This window comes from Hemiscyllium ocellatum, chromosome 4 (assembly GCF_020745735.1).
Source record: "Hemiscyllium ocellatum isolate sHemOce1 chromosome 4, sHemOce1.pat.X.cur, whole genome shotgun sequence".
NCBI lineage: Eukaryota > Metazoa > Chordata > Chondrichthyes > Orectolobiformes > Hemiscylliidae > Hemiscyllium > Hemiscyllium ocellatum.
Genome location: NC_083404.1, coordinates 54,267,904 through 54,280,398, shown reverse-complemented (window position 1 = coordinate 54,280,398; position 12,495 = coordinate 54,267,904).

Sequence of the window (12,495 nt, the reverse complement as noted above, 5' to 3'; positions counted from 1 at the left end):
AGGACACTATCAAAACTTGCGTTTATAAACATGCACATGGCTGGCTTTGGGCAGACATCTTTGCTGCTTGCTAGCAGATTAAATTGGAACCCACCTTCATGAGACGGAAATATCACACTCAACTTTACCCCACTCCAGCTGCCCGACAACCTGTCTCAGCTTTCCTAAAGTTCCTTCATCAATCCACCAACCAAAAAATGGTTGGTCCCATTAACATTGATGAGAAGGCTGGCCACATTTTGAACAGGCCGTGACATGCAAAGTGCAATCATTTTTCACAGGGGACAGAGTTAAAGAGATCTGACCTAAGGAGGCTTGTAATTTTTTGTTTTTGGAAGAATAAAAGCATTCTTATCTGAGACCTTACTAATCACTTCCATCAACTGACCGTTGCCACATGACTGGCAGCTAAGACAGGCCAATATTGGTAGGCCTCAACCTGGCGAAGTGAATCAGGATGCCAGTCTGGCATCTTCTCTAACATGCTGGCATGATGCCAATGAAGCCAATGTTCAAAAATGGTGGCTTGCCTTTTTTTGACACTTATTCAAAAGCAAAACTAACGTTAGGCTGTGGTCTGACCACAATGTTTTACTCTTTGAACATCTGATTCCACCTATCCAGATTCGGTTTGATCCAACTGCAGTGACAAGGGTTGGTAATTCTAAGTTATGATGGTGAAACAAAATCAAATATAATTTCCAAACCCAGATTAGCATTGTTACCATAGAGCCAATAGTTCAGAAATTACCAGCAATGGGATTAATATAATGAATAATGTAAGCAGCATTTGTACTGAGAAAAATCTTGACACACTCACCATGTACATTTGGATTGGTAACAGGCTTGGAAAATGCAATGTCATCTATCTCTTAAAGGATATATATTTCAACATTGATGAGATGACAACTGTTCTAAGCTTACTTGGGGTGGTGCCAGTATGGAAATGCTGAAGAGTTGACTCTGCCAGATGGCTGTAAGGCTAATGAAAGTTAAAAGGAGATGAGAAATGGGGGAGGGGGGATCTGATTGATTTTCCATCTGTCAATTATACTTAGTGTCACAGAATGATACAGTGCAGGAGGCTATTCAGTCCATTGCTCAGGGATAGAACAACTCAATTAGTCTTCACCATTCCCCTGTATCTCTGTATTCACTCCCCCTTTGAAGAATAGTCCAATTGTTTTTCTGAAAGTTAATTCAACTGAAGGTATGAGGGCGCCCTTAAAGGTTTCCAGATAGTTTACTGAGGATTATTGCCGCTCTTCCTAACTTTTGAGGGAAACTAGCAAAAAAATGATAAAGACTGACTGTGCTGAGGAAGGTCAGCTCCCAGCTATTGTTCTCAGCAGTGTTTGACTTGGTTGCTACCACTGGTAATGTCTGTTTAAAATAATTGATAACACAATTTGAAATTACTCTGTATACTAAAGCAATCAGGAAGACACAAGCAATTTCCCTGAGGTAACAATAGCTGAAGGACCTGAACTGAAGGGAATTTATATTTGCCAGGAGTTGGTGTTGGAGAGACTGTTAGGTCTGAAGGTTGATAAGTCTCTGGGGCCTGATGGTCTACATCCCAGGGTACTGAAGGAGGTGGTTCAAGAAATCGTGGTTGCGTTGGTGATTATTTTCCAGAGTTCGATAGATTCGGGATCACTTCCTGCAGATTGGAGGGTGGCTAATGTTATACCACTTTTTAAGAAAGTTGGGAGAGAGAAAGCAAGAAATTATAGACCAGTTAGTCTGACCTCAGTGGTGGGAAAGATGCTGGAGTCTATTATAAAGGATGAAATTATGACACATCTGGATAGTAGTAACAGGATAGGTCTGAGTCAGCATGGATTTATGAAGGGGAAATCATGCTTGACTAATGTTCTGGAATTTTTTGAGGATGTAACTGTGAAGATGGGTGAGGGAGATCCAGTAGTTGTAGTGTAACCTGGACTTTCAGAAAGCTTTTGATAAAGTCCCACATAGGAGGTTAGTGAGCAAAATTAGGGTGCATGGTATTGGGGGCAAAGTACTAACTTGGATTGAAAGTTGGTTGGCTGATACGAAACAAACAGTAGTGATAAATGGCTGCATTTTGGAATGGCAGGCAGTGACCTTTGGCGTACTGCAGGGATCAGTCCTGGGACTGCAGCTTTTTACAATATATGTTAATGATATAGAAGATGGTATTAGTAATAACATTAGCAAATTTACTGATGATACTAAGCTGGGTGGCGGGGGAAATGTGATGAGGATGTTAGGAGATTACAGGGTGACCTGGACAAGTTAGGTGAGTGGTCAGATGCATGGCAGATGCAGTTTAATGTGGATAACTGTATGTTTATCCACTTTGGTGGCCAGATCAAGAAGGCAGATTACTACCTAAATGGAGTCAAGTTAGGTAAATGGGACAGTACAGAGAGAACTGGGTGTTCTTGTACACCAGTCAATGAAGGTAAGCATGCAGGTACAGCAGGTAGTGAAGAAGGCTAATAGCATGCTGGCCTTCATAACAAGAGGTATTGAGTATAGAAGCAAAGAGGTTCTTCTGCAGCTGTACGGGGCCCCGGTGAGACCACGCCTGGAGTACTGTGTGCAGTTCTGGTCTTCAAATTTGAGGAAAGACATTCTGGCTATTGATAGAGTGCAGCGTAGGTTCACAAGGTCAATTTCTGGAATGGCGGGATTACCTCACACTGAAAGACTGGAGTGACTGGGCTTGTATACCCTTGAGTTTAGAAGATTCAGAGGGGATATGATTGAGACATATAAGATTATTAAAGGATTGGACACTCTGGAGGCAGGAAACATGTTTCCGTTGATGGGTGAGTGCCGAACCAGAGGACACAGCTTAAAAATACGGGGTAGACCATTTAGGACAGAGATGAGGAAAAATTTCTTCACCCAGAGAGTGGTGGCTGTGTGGAATGCTCTGCTCCAAAGGACAGTGGAGGCCCAGTCTCTGGATTCATTTAAGAAAGAGTTGGATAGAGCTCTCAAAGATAGTGGAATCAAGGGTTATGGAGATAAGGCAGGAACTGGTTAAAGATGATCAGCCATGATCATATTGAATGGCGGTGCAGGCTCGACGGGCAGAATGGCCTACTCCTGCACCTATTGTCTATTGTCTATTAAAGGTAACCTCGCTGGCTTTGGTTGGAGTTGTGGTTTAAATTTGTATTGGGCCAGGCCAAAGCTGGAATGTTAAGGGTGATTTTAAATGCTTACCAAGGCAGTGGGCTAGAAACTGAGGTTAAAATAATTACAATCACCAGCACTGCCCATCCACACCCAGGCCCATGAAATGTCTGTGAACTAAAGTCTCAGACCATAAATGTAAATGTGAAATATGAGCTAAAGAGCATGCCTACCTCTTACAAACCAATGGCATGTACCAGAAGTCGCCATCTTGCAGCCTGCCTGTAGCTATTTGTGTAATACCCTGAAATGACCTTTCCCTCTCAGGCTACTGTATATCTGTTGCTGAGCAACATGGCACATTCATCTTAATTTGATCCATCTGCATGCTAGGGAGTTCTGAGCATAACTGATGGAATAACTGGTAGTATCAGTGACGTCCAGCATAACTATGTCTTGGCCGTCAGTCATATTTCCTGATAAGGCACCACTGTTAAGCACATTTGTAGCACACTCAGTTTTACACAAGGATAGTATCTAAGGGCTTAGCTCCAAACTGTCACCTGTCACATGCTGCCAAAAATTGTATAGTAATTTGTCAGTTTGCAAATTGTAGTCAATTTTCAAGCAGGGATAGAGGAAGTCAGTATTAAGATTTTATAACTGTCGTAAAATGTTCAAAGGTCTGATATGAAGTAATAGTTGAACACATTTGAAGATATCCTGTGACATTTGCCCCATTTAATGCCCCACATAAGATTTCAAAATTAATTGATATTCTGCCACAGGATAGCAATTCAAAATTCAATGGAGGCAACATTAACTTTAATCCATTGTCAGGCAAACTAATGGGTTTAGTTGCAAAGTTTAACACATGAGAAAATGCCAATTTCATTGAAATCAGTTGCATCACATTTTATGGGTTTTCCACCTAAAGAGGAAGATGTGATATAAGGTGTGTAAAATGTATTCACATTTCAATATCATTCGTTTTAGTATTTAGATTTTTGAAGTAGTGGCATGAGGGTTTTGGTTTGTCTGTATGAGCTGCTTTAATGCTTGATCTGTCATTATTTCTGGAGCCTTTTTTTTGACCAGTGATAGATCCTGATCTGTGAATAGGAATTTATTTGCACTGAGAGAGGTACATGAGTGAACATGGAAAAAAATTAAGGAGTATTAGTCTGTTTTCAGTTGGAACAGGAATTGATCCTTTTTGTTTTGTTTAGGGAAAATACCCATAGCATAGAAAGCGTTTGTTTCAGTTTGCTGAAAGTCCTGAATGAAATTGAATATTTGAATCAGTTTCTTCAGAGAAAAAAATTAGTGAAGAAAAGTTAAGAATTGGATTACATTAGTGTGAAGATTTGAGTTTGAAAGCTCCAGATCAGATCAGTAATGTTTTGTTAAAACTGTTCAGTTGTAATTTGAAGCTGAGAAAGTCTAAGCTTGGTTGCATGATTCCTCAAAAATGTTCTACCAAACTCTCAAGAAAGGAATTAATATGGAAACATAGAAAATAGATGGAGGAATAGGCCATTTTGCCTTTTGAGCCTGCACTGCTATTCGACATGATCATAGCTGGTCATATAATCTCAATATCCTATTCCATCAGCTCCCCATATCCCTTGATCCCTTTAGCTGCAAGGGCCATGTTCAGCTCCATTTTGAAAGTATCTAATGAACTGATCTCTATACCTTCCTATGAGAGAGAATTCCACAGGTTCACAACTTTCTTGAATGAAGAAATTCTTCCTCATCTTATCCTGAATGGCCTACCTCTTATTTTTAGACTGTGAGCCCTAATTCTGGGCTTCCCCAACATCAGTAACATTCTTCTCACATTTGGCCTGTTCAGTCCCATCAGGACTTTATATGTTGCTATGTGATTCCCCCCTCATTCTTCTAAATTACAGTGAATATGAGCCTAGTTGATCATCTTTCCCCTTATGTCAGTCCTGCCATCCCAGGAATCAGTTTGGTGAATCTTCCCTGGCCTCCTTCAATAGCAAGAATGTCTTTCCTCAGAGTAGGAGACAAAAACTGCATATAGTACTTAAGATGTGGCCTCACCAAGGCCTCAGCAAGACATCCTTACTATGATACTCAAATTCTCTCACTATAAAGGCCAACATGCCTTTAGTTTTCCTCATTGCTTGCTGCACCTGCATGCCAAACTTCAGTGACTGTTCCACCATGACACCAAGGTCTCGTTGCTTCTCATCTTTTCCTAAACTGCCGCCATTCAGATAATAATCTGCCTTCCTGTTTTTGTGACCAAAGTGGATAGCCTCACATATAAATACATTACATTGCATTTGCCAAGTATTTGCCCACTCAACTAGTCTCAAGTCACTCTGCAGCCTCTTAGTATCCTCTTCACAGCAAACACTGCCACTCAGCTGAGTATTGTCTGCAAATTTGAGAAATGGCATTCAATTCTTTTGTCCATATCATTAATGTCTATTGTGAATAACTGTGGTTCCAGCACTAAACCCTATGGCACACACTCATCTCTGCCTGCCACTCTGAAAAGGACCCATTTGTTCCAACTCTCTGCTTCCTGTCTGCCAATCAGTTCTCTCTCCATATCAATACATTACCTCTGATACCATGAGCTTTAATTGTTCTCACTAATCTCTTGGGTGGAACCTTATCAAACTCCTTTTGAAAATGCAGGTACACAAAATCTATTGATTCACCCTTGTCTATTCTACTGGCCTCAAAAAATTCCACAAGATTTGTCGAACATGATTTCAGTTCAGTGAATCCATGCTGACTTGGAACAATCCTGTCTCTGATTTCCAAATGCTCAGTTATTACACCCTTAATAATTTGGCTCCCACATTTTCCCCAATGCATATGACAGGCTAACTGGCCTATAATTCCCGTTCTCTCTCCCTCCTTTTTTAAAGAGTGGAGTTACATTAGCTACTCTCCAGTCCATTGTAACTCTTCCAGTGTCTAGAGAATGCCTGAAAATGATCACCAATGCATCTGCTATTTTGAGGACCATCTCCTTAATACTCTGGAATGCAGCACATCAGGCCCGGGGTACCTATTGGGTTTTAATTCCATCAATTTCCCCATAACCATTTCCTGACGAAAAAGGATTTCCTTCAGTTCCTCCTTCATGCTTAACCCTCTATCCCCAAGCATTTCCTGAAGATTATCTGTATCCTCCTTAGAGAAGACAGATTCAAAATATTTGTTCAGTTGATCCACCATCTCTTTGTTGTCCATTATGAATTCACCTGATTCTGACTGTAAGGGACCTACATTTGTTTTCACCAGTTTTTTTCTCTTCACACATCTATAGAAACTTTTGCAGTCAATTTTTATGTTTGCTGCAAACTTACTTTCATATTCTATTTTCCCTTTCCAAATTAAACCCTTTGTCCTCCTCTGCTGAATTTTAAATTTCTCCCAGTACTTAAGTTTGCTGCTTAAGTTAAGTCAAACCTATAGATGAAATATGGAATTATCTCTGGTGTTTGAGTACTGGAAAAGGAAGCCATTGGAATTGATGGAATATACTCACAAAATTCATATCAAAAACTTGAAAATTGTGTTAAGCACAAATAGCTTGGTTTATTCTATTTAATCTTAATTGATTTTGCATAATAAACTTGCTTTATTTAAACAACTAGATCTGCAGCATTGCGTGCTTGTGCTTTATTGAAAGACCACCTCAAAAATAATCGATCAAACCCAATTTCAGTCTGGCTTTGTCCTATAGTAATATCAGCTGGTATCATAATAAAGGTTGAAGTTATTTATTAGCAAATATAAATCCCTGAAGCCTCCTCATTTGATAAGTTTAACGCATTGGATTGCCATTTAGTCTACAGGGAGGATAGTCCTCAATAATGGGTAGCATTGATGTTTTGTGTCTGCACTGGCTCTCTGACGGAATAATTCACCTGATGCCATTCTTCTGCCTTCTTCCTCAAACCCTGCACATGCCTCCTTTTCAGTAGACAGTCTAATTCCCTTCCGAATGCTTTGATTGAATCTGGCTTCATCACACTTTCAGTCAGTGCATTCCACTTGTGTGAAAATGTATTTTATCCCCCTTTATGCTGTTGCTTCTTTTGTGAATAATTTTCAATCCATGCCCTCTTCTTCTCTATCCCTTCATGGACGGGAACAGTTTCTTCCTTTCTATTCTGTACAGATCCCTCAAGATTTTGAACACCTCGATCACATCTCCTCTCAGCCTTTTTCCTTCAAGGAAAATGGATCCCAACTTCTTCAATCTATGCCATAATTATTGTTCCTCATCCTGGGAAGCATTCTCATTAATCTTTTCTACATTGTCTCTACTGCCTTCATATCACATAAAGTAAGGTGCCCAGAACTGGATGCAATATTCCACCTGAGGCTCCATTATCTTCTACAAATTCACCATTACATCCTTGCTCTTGTACACATTGCCCCCATTATTGAAGCTTCAAATACTGAGTGATGTATTAACTGCACTCTCAACCTGTCTGCCACCTTATACACATATATACCACAGATCACTCTGCTACTTTCCCCTCTCCATGTTCTTCCCACTGAAATGAATCACTTCACTTTCTTTGCAATGGAGTTCATCTGTCACCTGTCACCCATTCGACCAACTTCTTTAGTGTCCTCTTCACTGTTCACAAATACTTCCATGTTGTATATTATCAGCAAACTTGAAAACAGTGCATTGTGTACCAAGATCAGGAAAAGGAAGTGTCCCAATTCTAATCCCTGGAAAACTCAATTACACACCTTCCTAGCACTCATAACATAGGAACAGGAATAGACCATTCTGCCTGTCAAACTTGCTCCATCACAAAATTTGATTATCTAACTCAGATTATCTAACTTTCCTGTGCTATCCTCATGTTGCTTGATGTCAATGGTTTCCAAAAATGAATTGAAACCCTTCTTGAAAATGCTCAATAGCACTCCCAGGTAGACACTGAAAAGATTCGCTGCCCTCTGAGTGAAGAGATTCCTCTTTATCTCAGTGTTGTGGTTCCGTTCGCCGAGCTGGGAATTTGTGTTGCAGACATTTCGTCCCCTGTCTAGATGACATCCTCAGTGTTGGGAGCCTCCTGTGGAGCGCAACTGTGATGTTTCCTCTGGCATTTATAGTGATTTGTCTCTGCCGCTTCCGGTTGTCAGTTCTAGCTGTCTGCTGCAGTGGCCGGTATATTGGGTCCAGGTCGATGTGTTTGTTGATAGAATCTGTGGATGAGTGCCATGCCTCCAGGAATTCCCTGGCTGTTCTGTGTTTGGCTTGTCCTATAATAGTAGTGTTGTCCCAGTTGAACTCATGTTGCTTGTCATCCGCATGTGTGGCTACTAAGGATAGCTGGTCGTGTCGTTTCATGGCTAGTTAGTGTACAGTCTTTCATCTGTTTGAATTATTTGACTTAACAGACAATAAATTTTTCAATGTATAATTTCGGTTACATCACACTGTAAATTTTTGCTATAAATTCTGTGTGTTAGGATTGAGCCCTCCACTATCACTGATGAAGGAGTGACTCTCCGAAAGCTAGTGTGCTTCCAATTAAACCTATTGGACTATAACCTGGTGTTGGGTGATTTTTAACTTTGTGCACCCCAGTCCAACACTAGCATCTCCAAATTATAAGAAAGCTATTTGCTTCAGTGAGGCTATCTTCCATTCTTCTGAATTCTAGAGAATACATGCATAGTTAACTTAACCTCTCCTTCAAAGCAATGGTGCCAAGATAGAGGTGAGACTGTGAAACTCCATTGTTCTCCCTTCAATGGCAATTCATTTTATAAGGAGACCAAAACTGTGAGCAATATCATGAGTGAAGTCTCACCAAGGCTCTGTACTTAGATTTGATTTGATTTATTATTGTCAAATCTTGCTACAGTGAAAAGTTTTGTTTAGCATGCAGTCCAGACAGATCAGAGGGTGACTGAAATAGATGCACAGAAAGCAAGCTCAACGTCAGATTTGAAATTTGAGAAGTTTAAATACAGCGGGGATGAAACTGTTTAACCTCTTTTTATCTTCTGCCTGATGGTAAAGGTTGGAAGAGGTTATAATCGGAATAGGAAGGGCCTCTGATGATGATGGCTACCTTTCCAAGGCAGCGAGAAGTGTGGATGGTGACAATGGATGGAAGGTTGGCTTGTCTGATGGTGTGGGCTGTGTTCACAAATCTCTGGAGTTTGCAGTCAGATCTTTCTTCTCTTTTAGTCAAACTCCCTGTAATGAAAACTAACATACTTTTGATTTCACCATTTTTTTTCTCAAACTCTTGCTTGCCAGCTGCTTTCGTAGCCTTGAACTCCAACTCTCTTAAATTGCTTTTATGGTCCTGAAATTCAGTCACAACTTTTATGGCCTCAGTGTTTTCTAATAGGTTACTTTCAGGAAAATTGCTCTGTATGTGTTGCTGAGATGGAAGAAAGGCAGCAGTTGGGTGCAACAAATCATCATGGAGTGATAAGTGAGGTACAGTGATGTATTCAACAAGCTAATGGATTTTTGGCAGTCTGTAAATACACGAGGGGAGTTATGCTCAGGAGAACAGAAAACCAGTGGAGGCTTGTTGAGTTTTATAGTTATAATGCACATTGTTGCATTCAAACAATAATGAAAACGCGTGTGTGTGTGTGCATGTGTGTGTGATGTCCTATGTCTGACAGCTACATAATAGCCTGCTATGGATAATGGTAGGACAAGTGCTGAGGTCTGGTGTGTTGTGACAGCAGTGCCTCATGTAAAGCTAACAGTTTAGCCTGAATTCTAAGAGACAAAGTTATTGTTGTGAAAGAGCATCTGGCTCATTACTTCTGCTTTATTTGGGTCAGCATCACCCTTCTTTACACCAATATCCATATTCTCCAAACATTTATATTGCGTAGTCTTGGCTAATGAAGCCACGACCTGCTGAGATAGTAACAATGAAAACTTATAGCTTTAATAATCTAAAGATGGTGATGTAATCTATTAAGTTATTATGTAACTCTGGTAACATGAACACCAAGACTGGGTTCTTACCAAGTATCAAAGGATGTATGTATGGATGAACTAAATACATCACCACTCTTTCGCAGACATCGGTGTAGTATGGACTCAAGCTGTCTCATAAATGGACATACATAATGTGTTATAAAGTTCAGCAGGAGCTATTCAAACTGGAATCAATACCAATTTTGCAAGACTGTCACATGACATGATGTGACATCGACACTGTCACCTCACTCTTTTACAGTCAAAGAAACATACAGCACGGAAACAGACCATTCAGTCCAACTTGTCCATGCCGACCAGATATCCTAAATTACTCTAGCCCCATTTGCCAGCACTTGGCACAAATCCCTCTAAACGCTTCCTATTTATTTACCCACCCAGACACCTTTTAAATGTTATAATTGTCCCAGCCTCTACCACTTCCTCTGACAGCTCATTCTCTACATATAACATCGTCTGTGTGAAAAAGTTGTCCCTCAGGTCTCTCTTAAATCTTTTCCCTGTCACCCTAGACCTATACTCTCTAGTTCTGGACTCCCCCACTCCAGGGAAAAGACCTTGCCCATTTATCCTATCCATGCCCCTCATGATTTTATAAACCTCTATATGGTCCCTTCAGCCTCTGATGCTCCAGGGAAAACAGCCCAACCTAGTCAGCCTCTCCCTTTGTTCAAGCCTCCAACCCTGGCAACATCTTTGTAAATCTTTTCTGAACCCTTTCAAGTTTCATAAGATCCTTCTGATTGCTTGGTAATAGATAATTGCCACCTCACAACAGATGGCTCTTGAAGATTTCTAGTGATAGACCTATGACTATTTCCTTTGGCACTTTTTTCCATTGCCTTGGAAAACAGGTTTTTGATACACTGTCTTGGAAACAAACAGTCTTTGTAGTTCTGGGAAAGAAACCTGCCACCCTTATCCAGATTGGCCTACAAATGACTCCAGACCCACAGCAGTGTGATTGATTCTTAACCGTCCATTATAAGGGCCAAGTATGGCCCAAAGGTATTATGGGTAACAACTGTTGGCTTGCCAGTGATTCCCACATGCCATGAAATAATGAAGAAACAGAGAAAAAAATACCCTCAGTATTCCACTTTAAATAATCTGTCAAGATATTAGGTCAAGATTATGACATGACAACACAGTTTAAAGGGATCAATTGCTAGAAGAGTTGTAGCATTTTCCTCATTGTCAACAAAGGAAGAATGAGTTTGGTCAGGTTTTGGATCTGTCTCTAATTTCAGAGAATGCGTATCCAGACCACAAGTTACAACATACAGGGAATTCTTGCTTAATTCCACTTTTACTCTTCAAACTACTAAAAGTTACTGGTGAACTGTCCCATGGGTGCTAGGCTGTTATCCTCCCATTGTGACATTATCTACCAGGTCTAGTAGGTATTAGGTTGTTGAGGGTAGAAGGAAGTGGGGTTTGTGGCACAGGATATTGGGGGTCTAACAGATATTGTCTGAACCTGATCCCATGTTACGATTACACATGTTGCTCCTCAGTGTGGGAACATAGGCATCTTAGTGAATTTTTGGTGAATCTGTAAAATCTTGGGCAGTCATGCACTGTGGTCTTGACAGCAAAAGACATTTAATGGACATTTGTTTCATTGGACCATTGCTGAGTTTATGTTCTGTAGCATTTTCACATTGTAGAAGAATCTGGGTTATCATTTCAATGTCACATCCCGCAGATATTGAGGCCACAAACAAAACCAGAAATCGCTGGAAAGCTCACCAAGTCTGGCAGTATTGTGGAGAAAAAGCAGGATTAATGTTTTGTGTCCAGTGACCCTTCTTTAGAACTGCCACTGTATACTTTAATCCAACATTCCCATGCTGTGGACTGAAGGGAGACACAGTGGAGCTGCTTGTTTGTCCACGTATTGTCATTGACATTTTACATCCCACCTGAGCAAACAGGTTGGATTCATTTGTCACCTGATAAGCAGCATCCCAAACAATATAATAAAGAGGACAAAACCAGGTTATCAGTGCTGAACTGTTCCTTTCTATTCTTCTTGCAGTGGATGAAAGCACAGGTTCACATTTCTGATCCAAACCTGCCAAAAACTTAATTCTCACTGAATTAGAAAGCCAGAGAATCATAGTACAGGACAGAAGGTGATGATTCGGCCCATCAAGTCAGCACGCGTTCTTTCAAAGAACAATCCAACTTTCCCAATCTTTTTCCAAATCACAACAATTACTTTCCTCCTTCAAGTGTTCATCATTCCCTTTCAAAATTTACTATTGCTGCTCTATCCATCACCTTCTGAGGCTCTCAATCTAAGTTCTAACCACATGAGTGTAAAAAAAGGTTTGTTTCTCATTCAGGCTGTTTTTGTC